The 13,988-nt window shown below is 38.9% G+C and overlaps 1 pseudogene; it reads left to right on the top strand.

The window, feature by feature from the left end:
- Positions 1-678: 678 nt before the first annotated feature.
- Positions 679-1,455, top strand: LOC128066489 (proteasome activator complex subunit 3-like; annotated as a pseudogene).
- The last annotated feature ends 12,533 nt before the right edge of the window (positions 1,456-13,988 follow it).

Consider the following 13,988-nt stretch of genomic DNA (forward strand, 5'->3'; position numbering starts at 1 on the left):
TGTCCATAATGAAAGAAGGAATCTTGGGAGTTTAAGAAGAAAGAAAGAACATGGAAATAGCTAATATGTGGGCAAATTCTATTTTTTTTTTCAAGTTTTCTATATGATAAGTGAAGTACAAATTGGAACACAGATACATGTAGAAGGAGTGATTAAGATATGCTTTCAAACTGTGGTGCTGGAGAAGACTCTTGAGAGTCCCTTGGGCAGCAAGGAGATCAAATCAATCAATCCTACAGGAAATCAAGCCTGAATACTCATTGGAAGGACTGATGCTGAAGTTAAAGCTCCTATACTTTGGCTACCTGATGTGAAGAGCCATCTCATTGGAAAAAAAACCCAAATGCTAGGAAGGATTGAGGGCAGGAGGAGAAGGGGGTGACAGAGGATAAAAACGGTTGGATGGCATCACCGACACGATGGACGTGAGTTTGAGCAAACTCTAGGAGACAGTGAAGGACAGGGATGCCTGGAGTGCTGCAGTCCATGGGGTTGCAAAGAGCAGGACATGACTGAGCAACTGAACGGCAACATAGAGAGTGAGCAGGCATTGGGAGAACTGTAGGAAGAAGGCGCTGAGGGTGGGAGGATGCAAGCTATGTGGTGTGTGAGTCAAGCTAGGGCAGCTGCCTCTGGGCAGCATTGAGATAACTCTAGTCCCTTTGATCCTACCCACCCTCTCCACCACCAAAAATTGAGTCTTTCAGACAGTGGGTTGCCAATGAGGCAGAATATTTGGTGGAATACTTTTCCTCAAAGATGTTGTTATGACCTGTCAGTTTTTTGAATGAACCAATCCTAAACATTCATAACCTGACTCAGATCCACTCAGACCTGAGTCTGTGGTCCTTGGCCCTGTTCTAATCACTGATAGCCACAATGGACTGGAAGATCCCACCTCCAAGTAGCGAAGATTGAGTGAGTGTGAAGAAGCCTTCCATGGAACCAGGGTGTTTGTGGTGCATGGAATGCTAAAAAGCAACCAGCAATTAGTGGACATTTTTGAGAAAGTGAAACCTGAGATCGGGCTGCTGATCCTGAAATGTGACATGGCCAAAATGTGGGTATAGCTCCTAACTCCTAGGATAGATGATGGGGATGACTTTGGGGTATATATTCAGGAGAAGACAGTTACAGAACTAAGAATGTTGAGAGCTGCATCTCATCTGAATCAATTTCTAGACAGTATGTTACAAGAGCCAAATCAATTGTCAAAATAGCTAAATATCCCCATATGGAGGACTTTCCTCCTGAACCATGACAGAGATTGATGAGAAAGAATATGACAGCCTTCAACTCATTGTATCAGAGCTAAGGAATCACTATGTGACTCTACATGACATGATCCTGAAAAATATCAACAAGATCAAATGCAGAGGCCCTGTACCAAGGCAAAGGCCAGGGAACTTTGCGAGTCTGGCTCAAGACCCAACATCACCTTGGTCTCTTGCATGACTGTGATCACGGGGCTGCTGCCGCTGAGTCGCTTCAGTCGTGTCCGGCTCTGTGCGACCCCACAGACGGCAGCCCACCAGGCTCCGCCGTCCCTGGGATTCTCCAGGCAAGAACCCTGGAGTGGGTTGCCATTTCCTTCTCCAGTGCATGAAAGTGAAAAGGGAAAGGGAAGTCGCTCAGTTGTGTCCAACTCAGCGACCCCATGGACTGCAGCCTACCAGGCTCCTCTGTCCATGGGATTTTCCAGGCAAGAGTACTGGAGTGGGGTGCCATTGCCTTCTCCATGATCATGGGGCAACTGGCTGGAAATAGTAGTCATAGTTCTCTGTCTTTAGCTGGAGTCTAATGAGACTCTCATGTAGTTCTGTGGCAGCCTCATCTCTTTTTGCAGGCCTCAGTGCATGCATACTAAGTCACTTTGTCATGTCCCACTCTGCAACCCTATGGGCTTCAGCCTGGCAGGCTCCTCTATCCATGGGATTTCCCAGGCAAGAATACTGGAATGGCTTGCCATTTCCTTCTCCAGAGGATCTTCCAATACAGGGATCAAACCCACACCTCCTGCATTGGCAGACAGATTATTTACCACTGAGCCACCAGGGAAGCCCTATCTTAAGCTAGTAGTGAAACGTATATTTAACCATAGTTATAAATATATATCTATTAGAATGTCTATAATTAAAAATAATGACAACCCTAAAGACTGACAAGGACATGGAAAAACTAGATTGCTCATATGTTTCTGGGGGAAATATAAAATGGTTCAGTTGTTCCATAAAACAGATTGGCAATTTCTTAAAAACCTAAACAAGCAATTACCATCTGAACCTGCTATTGCACTCCTGGGCATTTATTCCAAGGAAATGAAAATTTATGTTCACACTAAAACCTGGGAATGGATATTTGTTCAAAGCAGCTTTATTTGTAATGGGCAAAATCAGGAAGCAACCCAATTATCATTTATTAGTAAATGGTTAAACAAACTGTACTGTATACCTATCATGGAATACTATTAATATTCAAGGATAAAAAGAAGTAACAGTTGATACAGGCAACACATTGGATGAATCTCCAGAATATCATGTTTTTGTAGTGTACTCCTGAATTCCCTTATCCTCTTCTGCATCTTCAAATAAACTACAGCTAAATTCTTGGCACAGGTTTTGCATTTGTAGAAACCTAAGATAAGTCCCATCACTTCATGGGAAATAGATGGGGAAACAGTGGAAACAGTGTCAGACTATTTTTTGCTCCAAAATCACTGCAGATGGTGATTGCAGCCATGAAATTAAAAGACACTTACTCCTTGGAAGGAAAGTTATGACCAACCTAGATAGCATATTCAAAAGCAGAGACATTACTGTGCCAACAAAGGTCCATCTAGTCAAGGCTATGGTTTTTCCAGTGGTCATGTATGGATGTGATAGTTGGACTGTGAAGAAAGCTGAGCATTGAAGAATTGATGCTTTTGAATTGTGGTGTTGGAGAAGACTCTTGTGAGTCCCTTGGACGGCAAGGACATCCAACCAGTCCATCCTAAAGGAGATCAGTCCTGGGTGTTCACTGGAAGGACTGATGCTGAGGCTGAAACTCCAATACTTTGGCCACCTGATGGGAAGAGTTCACTCATTGGAAAAGACCCTGATGCTGGGAGGGATTGGAGGCAGGAGGAGAAGGGGACGACAGAGGATGAGATGGCTGGATGGCATCACCGACTCGATGGACATGAGTTTGGGTAGACTCCAGGAGTTGGTGGTGGACAAGGAGGCCTGGCGTGGTGCGATTCATGGGGTCACAAAGAGTCGGACATGACTGAGTGACTGAATTGAACTGAAAATAATTCAATTCTAGAATCTGTTTTTTTTTTTGTTTTTTTTTTGTAGTTTGTTTTGTTTTGAAGAAATTCTGCAAAGTATACAGCATATTCTTAACTTTAGGAAGTGCTGTTTCAACATAGGGGTGTTTCCCAGGTGGCCCAGTGAGAGAGTCCATCTGCCAATACAGGAGATGCAAGAGACACATGTTCAATTCCTGGTTCAGGAAGATCCCCTGGAGGAGGGCATGGCAACCCACTCCATTACTCTTGCCTGGAGAATCCCCATGGGCAGAGGAACCTAGCAGATGATAGTCCATGAGGTCACAAAGAGTCAGACACAACTGAAACAACTTAGCACCCACACAGTTCAACATAAATGCTCTTGGCACACAAGTGGAAAAATACTTAACACTGCTGACTTTGATATAACAACATTCTCTGAAATTGATCTACTTTATAAAGCTACTTTTTGAAGGACAAATTATTTTGATAAAAACATGATTGGAATTAAATATAGTTTAGTTGGTTGCTCAGTCATGTCCAACTTTTTGCAACCCCATGGACTGTAGCCTACCAGGCTCCTCCCTCCATGGGATTCTCCAGGCAAGAGTACTGGAGTGGGTTGCCATTTCCTTCTCCAGGGGATCTTCCCAACCCAGGGATCGAACCCAGGTCTCCTGCATTGCAGGCAGACTCTTTAACCTCTGAGCCACCAGGGAAGCCCCGGTATTAAATATATGTGCCAAAAAATATTGTAGCTACATGCATATCAATAACATCGTGTGATTTACATATCTTCCAAGATTATCAGCAAAATGTCTATCTAACTTGGTAATTTTATACCAAATAAGCAATCTGTGTTTATATTCACATTAATAAGCCAATATACAAAATATTGAACAGGTGATTTTCTGCAACCTTCACTGCAACTCTCCCTAGGAAGTATTATCCCCATGTTATTGATGATGTCATGGCCATGAGGACTGTGAGTACTTGTCTTAGCAAGTGGCAAATCAAAGAGCTCTTCATTGTTGTCATAGTCTCAGACTCTACACTCTTTTAACTCTGTGTGGTCTTACTAAATAAACCTCTGTATCTGTACTGCAACCTTGACCTCCATTCCCTGGGGTCCAGGTCTCTGCCAGGACCGAGGATTTGTCTGAGCCCCCAATCCAGTAGTAGTGTTTTCCTTCGTTTATTTAAAAATTTGTTTAGGTGTTATTTTTTCTCTCAAAATCAATCACTCCAGTTACAAAACTCTACTTTATAGATTTCCCATAGCTGTGTACTACTCAGTAGGTTTGAAATCTCAATGTTGATAATTTAAATATCATCCCTTTTGTATCTCAGGAGAGCCTTTGGTGTTCTGCTCCTTGAAACAGTTTAGTCCATCTGCCCACTTCCTCTCCACATGAGATGTTTGTTGTAAAGTGTTGATTTCCTTCCATCTTCACCACCATATTTCACTGAAAGCAGATCATATAAAGCTGTAATTGTAAGAATGTATGCAAATAGGCTTGTTGATAAATCTTTGAGGGGAAGAAGTGAAATGAACCTTAAGAAAGAAAAACAAAATCCGCCAGAAGATTAGCAAACGGATGTAAAAACTAAAAATTGACATTTTCCTTTTTAAAATCTTCCTTATTCAAGAACCTAAAAAGAAAGAAAACCAGACATCCTGGAAACCCTAAGAAATGGAAAGTCACTTTGATCTTGGTGGGAAATCACCTAAATGATTAATAAGATGCAAACTTATAATTTGTATCTTAACATAACTATGGTAATTAAAATATAAATGGTAAGAAACTGGCTTGGATTATTTAAGTGACTAACAAATTTCTAAAACATCTGATTGATACTGGAATATAAATTCTGATTAGGAGTCCAATACTTATTAATGATGGTAAGGAAGACTTTATTCAAGAAAGGACTACCCCAAGGAGGCATTGCAGTAGAGGAGCATTGGGCTCTACTCTGACTACAACCCCAACTAAAAAAAGAAAGTGGAGATGTATAGCCAAAAGCAGGATGGGAATCAGCGGATGGTTGCTTACTAAGGGGAAGCATCAAGGAAAAAGAGGATTCTGGCTAAACAGACCCAATGAATTTCTTGCCGAAGGCAAGTCAGGGTTCTCAGATATCACCTGGGGACTGGCAAGGTGAGGAATCTGATCAGAAATGGAGAGTAGTCAGATATCAAGATCTCAAAGATGAGGATTCTGGCTAAACAGAGTAGGGATCAAAAATACAAAGATTGAGATGGAAATTCAAATCTAGAAACCTAATTGAGAATATGTCTTAGAGGAGACTGGCTGAAGTTTGGTCAAAAAGAACATCTTTGTGATACTTTATAATGTACATCCTGTTAAACTCCATTAGTTACAATATTATCATTAGATTTGTGATTTTTAAGAGCATGTATACCATCATATGTATTTAGAAATAGAAAATGCTAGACTAGAAAGGGAACTTAATATGTGAGTGATAACTAAGTTTCTTAGTTTTATATTTTATTATACAAAAACTGAGATATTTTTAATGTTTAAAAGCTTTTCCCTTTTAGCAAAAGAACATTACTTATTCTTGAGTGAATTTGTTCAAAAACTGCATCTAAAAGGAATAACATTAACTTCATTTATAAATTTACCAGTTTCTCAAAAAGTAACTGTGGAAACATATTAACAGTGTGTTATAGCTAGGTAGTTTGATTCTCATGAATTCCTTTGTTTGATTCTAGTTGTGTGAATCATTTCCTTTTCATAATGTTTATAGGTATACATGATTAATAACCTGATATTTGACAAACTTGTACTCAATTTTCATAAAAAGATTCTACCAAAATCAGATGTGTGGACTTTATGCCACTGAAGTAAGGATGGTAAATCCACTAAAATGTCAGTGGCTATTTTGAAATAAAATTGTGGAGGTTCTTTTTAAATAACAATCACCATTGACTTACATCTTCTACTTATGGCCAAGGAAATGTAATGAAATAATTGTGTTTACCCTTATATAGATTTTCCAGGTTCATTTGAATGTAAAATGGGACATATTAACAATATCCAGATTCTTGTGGAGGAAGCAAGGAGAAAGGGAGGGAGGAAAAGGGAGAAAAGAAATGAAGATCTATTGCCAAAGATGAGACAGATATAGAATAAATAATCAAGTGATGTTTTTCCTTCTGGCTTACTTCACTCTGTATAATCGGCTCCAGTTTCATCCACCTCATTAGAACTGATTTAAGTGTATTCTTTTTAATGGCTGAGTAATACTCAATAGTGTATATGTACCACAGCTTTCTTATCCATTCGTCTGCTGATGGACATCTAGGTTGCTTCCATGTCCTGGCTATTATAAACAGTGCTTCAATGAACATTGGGGTACATGTGTCTCTTTCAATTCTGGTTTCCTCGGTGTGTATGCCCAGCAGTGGGATTGCTGGGTCATAAGGCAGTTCTATTTGTAGTTTTTTAAGGAATCTCCACACTGTTCTCTATAGTGGCTGTACTAGTTTGCATTCCCACCAACAGTGTAGGAGGGTTCCCTTTTCTCCACACCCTCTCCAGCATTTATTGCTTGTGGACTTTTGGATCGCAACCATTCTGACTGGTGTGAAATGGTACCTCATTGTGGTCTTGATTTGCATTTCTCTGATAATGAGTGATGTTGAGCATCTTTTCATGTTAGCCATCCGTATGTCTTCTTTGGAGAAATGTCTATTTAGTTCTTTGGCCCATTTTTTGATTGAGTCATTTATTTTTCTGGACTTGAGCTGCAGGAGTTGCTTGTATATTTTTGAGATTAGTTGTTTGTCAGTTGCTTCATTTGCTATTATTTTCTCCCATTCTGAAGGCTGTCTTATCACCTTGTTTATAGTTTCCTTTGTTGTGCAGAAGCTTTTAATTTTAATTAGATCCCATTTGTTTATTTTTGCTTTTATTTCCAGTATTCTTGGAGGTGGATCATAGAGGATCCTGCTGTGATTTATGTCAGAGTGTGTTTTGCCTATGTTCTCCTCTAGGAGTTGTATAGTTTCTGGTCTTACATTTAGATCTTTAATCCATATTGAGTTTATTTTTGTGAATGGTGTTAGAAAGTATTCTAGTTTCATTCTTTTACAAGTGGTTGACCAGTTTTCCCAGCACCACTTGTTAAAGAGATTGTCTTTAATCCGTTGTATATTCTTGCCTCCTTTGTTGAAAATAAGGTATCCATAGGTGTGTGGATTTATCTCTGGGCTTTCTATTTTGTTCCATTGATCTATATTTCTGTCTTTGTGGCAGTGCCATACTGTCTTGATGACTGTGGCTTTGTAGTAGAGCCTGAAGACTAACACATATATATGGAATTTAGAAAGATGGTAATGATAACCCTATATGTGAGACAGTAAAAGAGACACAGATATAAAGAACAGACTTTTGGACTCTGTGGGAGAGGGAGAGGATGGGATGATTTGGGAGAATGGCATTGTAACATGTATACTGTCATGTAAGAAATGAATCGCTAGTCTAGGTTCGATACAGGGTACAGGATGCTTGGGGCTGGTGCACTGGGATGACCCAGAGAGATGATATGGGGAGGGTGGTGGGAGGGGGGTTCAGGGTTGGGAACTCATGTACACCTGTGGTGGATTCATGTCAATGTATGGCAAAACCAATACAGTATTGTAAAGTAAAAAAAAAACAAAAAATTAAATTAAAAAAATAAAAATAAATAAAATAATCAAATGAATGAAGAGAAATATAGCGGGCTTAAGAGAGTAAATATTATTTTTGAAAAGTGATAGCTAATTCCCTTTAACTATATACTTCTCTCAAAAAGTAATGCTGCTCTTACTGTAAAGAAGTCTCAACAGATAATGATTTCTCCTCCTCAAAGACAAGTGAAATGAAGTGAGTTAGGAGCAAAAAAAAAAAAAAAAAAAAATGTGGAAAATATGATGACTTGGGGATTTAGTTCAGTTGCTCAGTCATGTCCGACTCTTTGCAACTGCATGAACCGCAGCATGCCAGGCCTCACTGTCCGTCACCAACTGCCGGAATCTACCCAAACCCATGTCCATTGAGTCAGTGATGCCATCCAACCATCTCATCCTCTGTCATCCCCTTCTCCTCCTGCCTTCAATCTTTCCCAGCATCAGGGTCTTTTCAAATGAGTCAGCTCTTCACATCAGGTGGCCAAAGTATAGGAGTTTCACCTTCAACATCAGTCCTTCCAATGAACACCCAGGGCTGATCTCCTTTAGGATGGACAGGTTGGATCTCCTTGCAGTCCAAGGGACTCTCAAGAGTCTTCTCCAACACCACAGTTCAAAAGCATCAATTCTTCAGTGCTCAGCTTTCTTTATAGTCCAACTCTCACATCCATACATGACCACTGGAAAAACCACAGCCTTGACTAGATGGACCTTTGTTGGCAAATTAATGCCTCTGCTTTTTAATATGCTGTCTAGCTTGGTCATAACTTTCCTTCCAAGGAGTAAGCGTCTTTTAATTTCATGGCTGCAGTCACCATCTACAGTGATTTTAGAGCCCCCCCAAAATAAACTATTTCCAGTTTCTCAACTATTTGCTATGAAGTGATGGGACCAGATGCCATGATCTTAGTTTTCTGAATGTTGAGCTTTAAGCCAACTTTTTCACTCTCCTTTCACTTTCAACAGAGGCTGTTTAGTTCTTCATTTTCTGCCATAAGGGTGGTGTTATCCACATATCTGAGGTTATTGATATTTATCCTGGCAATCTTAATTCCAGCTTGTGCTTATTCCAGCCCAGCATTTCTCATGATGTACTGTGCATATAAGCTAAATAAGCAGGGTGACAATATACAGCCTTGACGTATTCCTTTTCCTGTTTGGGGCCAGTCTGTTGTTCCTTGTCCAGTTCTAACTGTTGCTTCCTGACCTGCATACAGGTTTCTCAAGATGCAGGTCAGGTGGTCTGGTATTCCCATCTCTTTTAGAATTTTCCACAGTTTATTGTGATCCACACAGTCAAAGACTTTGGCATAGTCAATAAAACAGAAATAGATATTTTTCTGGAACTCTCTTGCTTTTTCAATGATCCATCGAATGTTGGCAATTTGATCTCTGATTCCTTTGCCTTTTCTAAAACCAGCTTGATCATCTGCAAGTTCACAGTTCACGTATTGCTGAAGCCTGGCTTGGAGGATTTTTAGCATTACCTTGCTAGCATGTAAAATGAATGCAATTGTGCGGTAGTTTGAGCATTCTTTGGCATTGCCTTTCTTTTGGGTTGGAATGAAAACTTACTTTTTCTAGTCCTGTGGCCACTGCTGAGTTTTCCAAATTTGCTGGCATATTGAGTGCAGCACTTTCACAGCATCATCTTTCAGGATTTGAAATAGCTCCACTGGAATTCCATCACCTCCACTAGCTTTGTTCATAGTGATGCTTCCTAAGGCCCACTTGACTTCACATTCCAGGATGTCTGGCTCTAGATGAGTGTGAGTGATCACATCATCGTGATTATCTGGGTTGTGAAGATCTTTTTTGTATAGTTCTGTGTATTCTTGCCACCTCTACTTCTGTTAGGTCCATACCATTTCTGTCCTTTATTGAGCTCATCTTTGCATGAAATGTTCCCTTGGTATCTCTAATTTTCTTTAAGAGATCTCTAGTCTTTCCCATTCTGTTGTTTTTCTCTATTTCTTTGCATTGATATCTGAGGAAGGTTTTCTTATCATTCTTTGCTTGGGTGTATCTTTCCTTTTCTCCTTTGCTTTTCACTTCTCTTCTTTTCACAGCTATTTGTAAGGTCTCCTCAGATAACCATTTTGCTTTTTTGCATTTCTTTTTCTTGGGGTTGGTCTTAATCCCTGTCTCCTGTACAGTGTCATGAACCTCCATCCACAGTTCATCAGGCACTGTGTATCAGATCTAGTCCCTTAAATCTATTTCTCACTTCCACTGAGGAATTTGATTTAGGTCATACCTGAATGATCTAGTGGTTTTCCCCACTTTCTTCAATTTAAATCTGAGATTTGGGGATTATGTATAGATTTTTATGATGCCATTAATAGCTATTACCCTTTATCAAATGCCTGATATATTTAATGTACATCATATACATTGCTTACTACATTCAGACACATTATCTTCATTTGTCTTCCCTTGACAGGCACTTTATATTGAGGTAATTAATGACCCGTTCCTCTTCTGTCATTCATATTTCTTCTTTCAAGGAAAGACATAAAGAGGTTAATGAAAAAGTAGAAAAGTCTTTTTGTTCCACTTTTACTATTAGATAGCATATGCTTGTTAGTGAAGGAAAGATTCTGTACTTAAATTTTGTATATCTTACCTTCATGTTTGATATATTTCTATTTACAGATTTCTTTAATGTATTCATCCCCTTGTCACTGGCAGTCTCAGCTTGATCTTGTCTCCTTTGCTCCGTGAGTGGAGTTGTGTCAGGTACAAGTCGTCCAGGCCCTTTGTCCTTGTCAGCTTTCCTTCCAGTGTCATGAGAATTGACAGCATGTCCCTGATCCCACCTCCCTCTGCATGTTCACAATACAGGTGTCACCTTCCTAAGTGACACCTTTGAAAACTGTGTAATTTGAAAAACAAGGAAGCTTTTGATTTATGGAAAGTACAGTGATTTTTTTTTTTTTTCCTTTACTTGCTTTCTGGGCCAACTGAATGTCCTGCAAATGTCTGAAGAACTCAGCTTCCTGATAGTTAAAATTGAGTTTAAGGAATCTAAACACAATCTGTACCCTTAATTTCAGCTGGAGAAAAGGCAGAGTGGTTAACTGAATCTATTAATTGTTAACATATTATAAGTGCTTACGTTAACTTAAAAGTTTAGTACATGTTCTAAACTCTTTACTAGCATTCCTTCATTTAATCATGAAAAATGCACTGTGAGATGTCAGATTTGTGCACGTGTTTGTCTCATGGGAGAAGAAACCAAGGCACAGAGAAATTAACTGAGTTCTCTAAGCTCGTTCAGCTCACCAGTGGTGTCACACATTCTAAGACAGGTCTTTCTGACTGTAGAATTCTCATTCTTAACACTATGCTTTCTAGTCCCTTTGGGGAAAGTACAACATTATTATTTTTCCTTCCTCTGGCAGATGAATCTTTGTGGTTAATGCTAATCAGTCTCTCTCTGTAAGACAACAGCATAATTACTTTGTGTTTTGTAAGATTTTCACTGTGACCTCTTACTTCTGTCTTTAAAAGGAGAGCAGGAGAAAATGTCACATAAAATCTGGGTGATTATTTTCAAAGCTACTGTAAAACAAAGGCTAAAAATATATTTAGAACAAGGCTGAGAAAGAGAATTGAGTGAAAATTAATTAGTGTCTAAGTCCCTTCAGTATTCCTGACAACATGGAGACCCATGATTTTACAGATCTTAGAGTTTATTTTATAATTCATAACTTATCTAAACATTTACGTAACTTATTTTGACTTTTTCCTGACTTATTTAAGGATTGAAGGCATCTTCTCACTCTGGGTGGCAAGTTTTTATTTTCAAACATAAAAACGTTTTCAAATGTTTCAAAATAAGACTGATGGAGCATAGGAGCCCTTCAAACAATTGTGTACATGGTAAGACAACAGAGTTGTGAATTCTATTCATAGTCATAGTAATTAAAACAGAAGCTTATATAAATTTATTCATTTACTTTAAAAGTCTCCAGGTGACAGTTACTATCATCAGCCTGATCCTACGAACAAATATATTGAGATTTAGATTGATGCAACTTGTATTTTAGGTAGATAAAAATAAGCAGCAACTTGAAATGCAGAAAAGCGGAAGGCCCAACCTATGTTCCTAACAATTTACTTATCCTTATGCATCTTTTGGGCTTCTCTTGTGGCTCAGCTGGTAAATAATCCACCTGCAATGCAGGAGATCTGGGTTCGATCCCTGGGTTGGGAAGATCCCCTGGAGACGGGAAAGGCTACACACTCCAGTATTCTGACCTAGAGAATTCCTTGGACTATACAGTCCATGGGGTTGCAAAGAGTCAGACATAACTGAGCAACTTTCACTCACTTTCACATGCATCCTTTGGCCTTCCCAGATGGCACTATTGTTAAAGAACCAAACTCCAAGTGCAAGAGATGCAAGAGGTATGGATTCCTTCCATCCCTGGGTTGGGAAGATACTGTGGAGGAGGGCCCAGCAACCCACTCCAGGTTTCTTGCCTGAAGAATCCCGTGGACAAAGGAACCAGGAAGACTACAGTCCTTTGGGTTGCACAGAGTTGGACATGACTGAAGGGACTTAGCATGCATGTATCTTTTGTCACAATTAGTGGTTAAGGACAGAGTCCATGAACTATATATAGTCACTATCACTGTGGTTTTTACTAAATGTCAGACAGTTTATATGTACATATTTTAATTTGTGGGTATATTAATGAATAAATAATTGAATTAATAAATGTTCTTAGATATTTTTGCTCAATCTCAGAATATTTGTTAGAGTTTGTCTCATTTTGGTATATCAGTGTATCTGATATGGTGAGGATTTGTTTTTTTACTTATCTTTAACACTTGTCCTAGTTGAGGAGTTAACAGCTTTGAAGTAATTTTTGCTTTGGTCTTGAGAAGATGTTAGAAACGATTCCATTTTTCTCCCTATTTAATAAACTCATTAAGATGATTGTATATTAACCAACAATATAATCAACCAAGACAACAAAAGGTAAGCTAGAAGTAGAATAATGTTGGTGGTTATATAATAGTGTACTTCTGAGAAAAAGTGAGCAATTAGACAGTTTTTCTATAACAGTTTGATAAAATATTAAAAGAATGATAGTAATTACATAAACTTGTCTGCTAATAGCTATTAATAGATATTGCTTCTGCTGCTGTTAAGTCGCTTCAGTCGTGTCCAACTCTGTGCGACCCCATGGACTGCAGCCTACCAGGCTCCTCCGTCCATGGGATTTTCCAGGCAAGAGTTCCTATCCCTCAATTCTTCCTTTGGGTGTTAAACAGTTTTATAAGGCTGTCCCTAAGTATGACAGCTCAGTTTGAGAGAAGTGCTGAGAGAAATGACTGTTCTACACCATCAGATTTTCTGTAAATTAATTCAGATATATTTTTCCTCCCTATTCTTTATTTAGAAAGTATCCAAAGAAAAGCTCTTAAACTACAAGTTTTCTTAGGTGCTAAAATAAAAATAATATATATTAATTATAGTTTGTGATCACAACATATTTCAATGACATTGTTGCTGTGCTGTCTCTACTTTATGTAAATATAATTTTCATTTAAAATACATTCTTAAAACCTAGAAGTCAGTTGACAAAATAACAACCTCTCTGACTATTCAGTAACAAATATGGGTTACTGATTACAGTCCAATCTAACTGTAGTAAGAAATGAAACATATTTTTGTTGTATTTTAGTTGAAAGGTGAAATTGAAAGTGTTAGTCACTCAGTCTGTCCAACTCTTTGCTACCCCATGGACTGTAGCCTGCCAGGCTCCTCTGTCCATAGAATTCTCCAGGCAACAATACTGGAGTGGGTTGCCATTTCCTTCTCAAGGGGATCTTCCCAACCGGAATCAAACCCAGGTCTCCCACATTTCAGGTGGATTCTTTACCAGCTGAGTCACAAAAGAAGCCCAGCCCCTATCCTATAAAAGAGTTAATCTAAGCAAACTGAAGAACAATTTTGCATTTTGTTAGATTAGATAAAAGAGTACTACTTAAAGATGATAAAAAATG

This window comes from Budorcas taxicolor, chromosome 21 (assembly GCF_023091745.1).
Source record: "Budorcas taxicolor isolate Tak-1 chromosome 21, Takin1.1, whole genome shotgun sequence".
Taxonomy (NCBI): Eukaryota; Metazoa; Chordata; class Mammalia; order Artiodactyla; family Bovidae; genus Budorcas; species Budorcas taxicolor.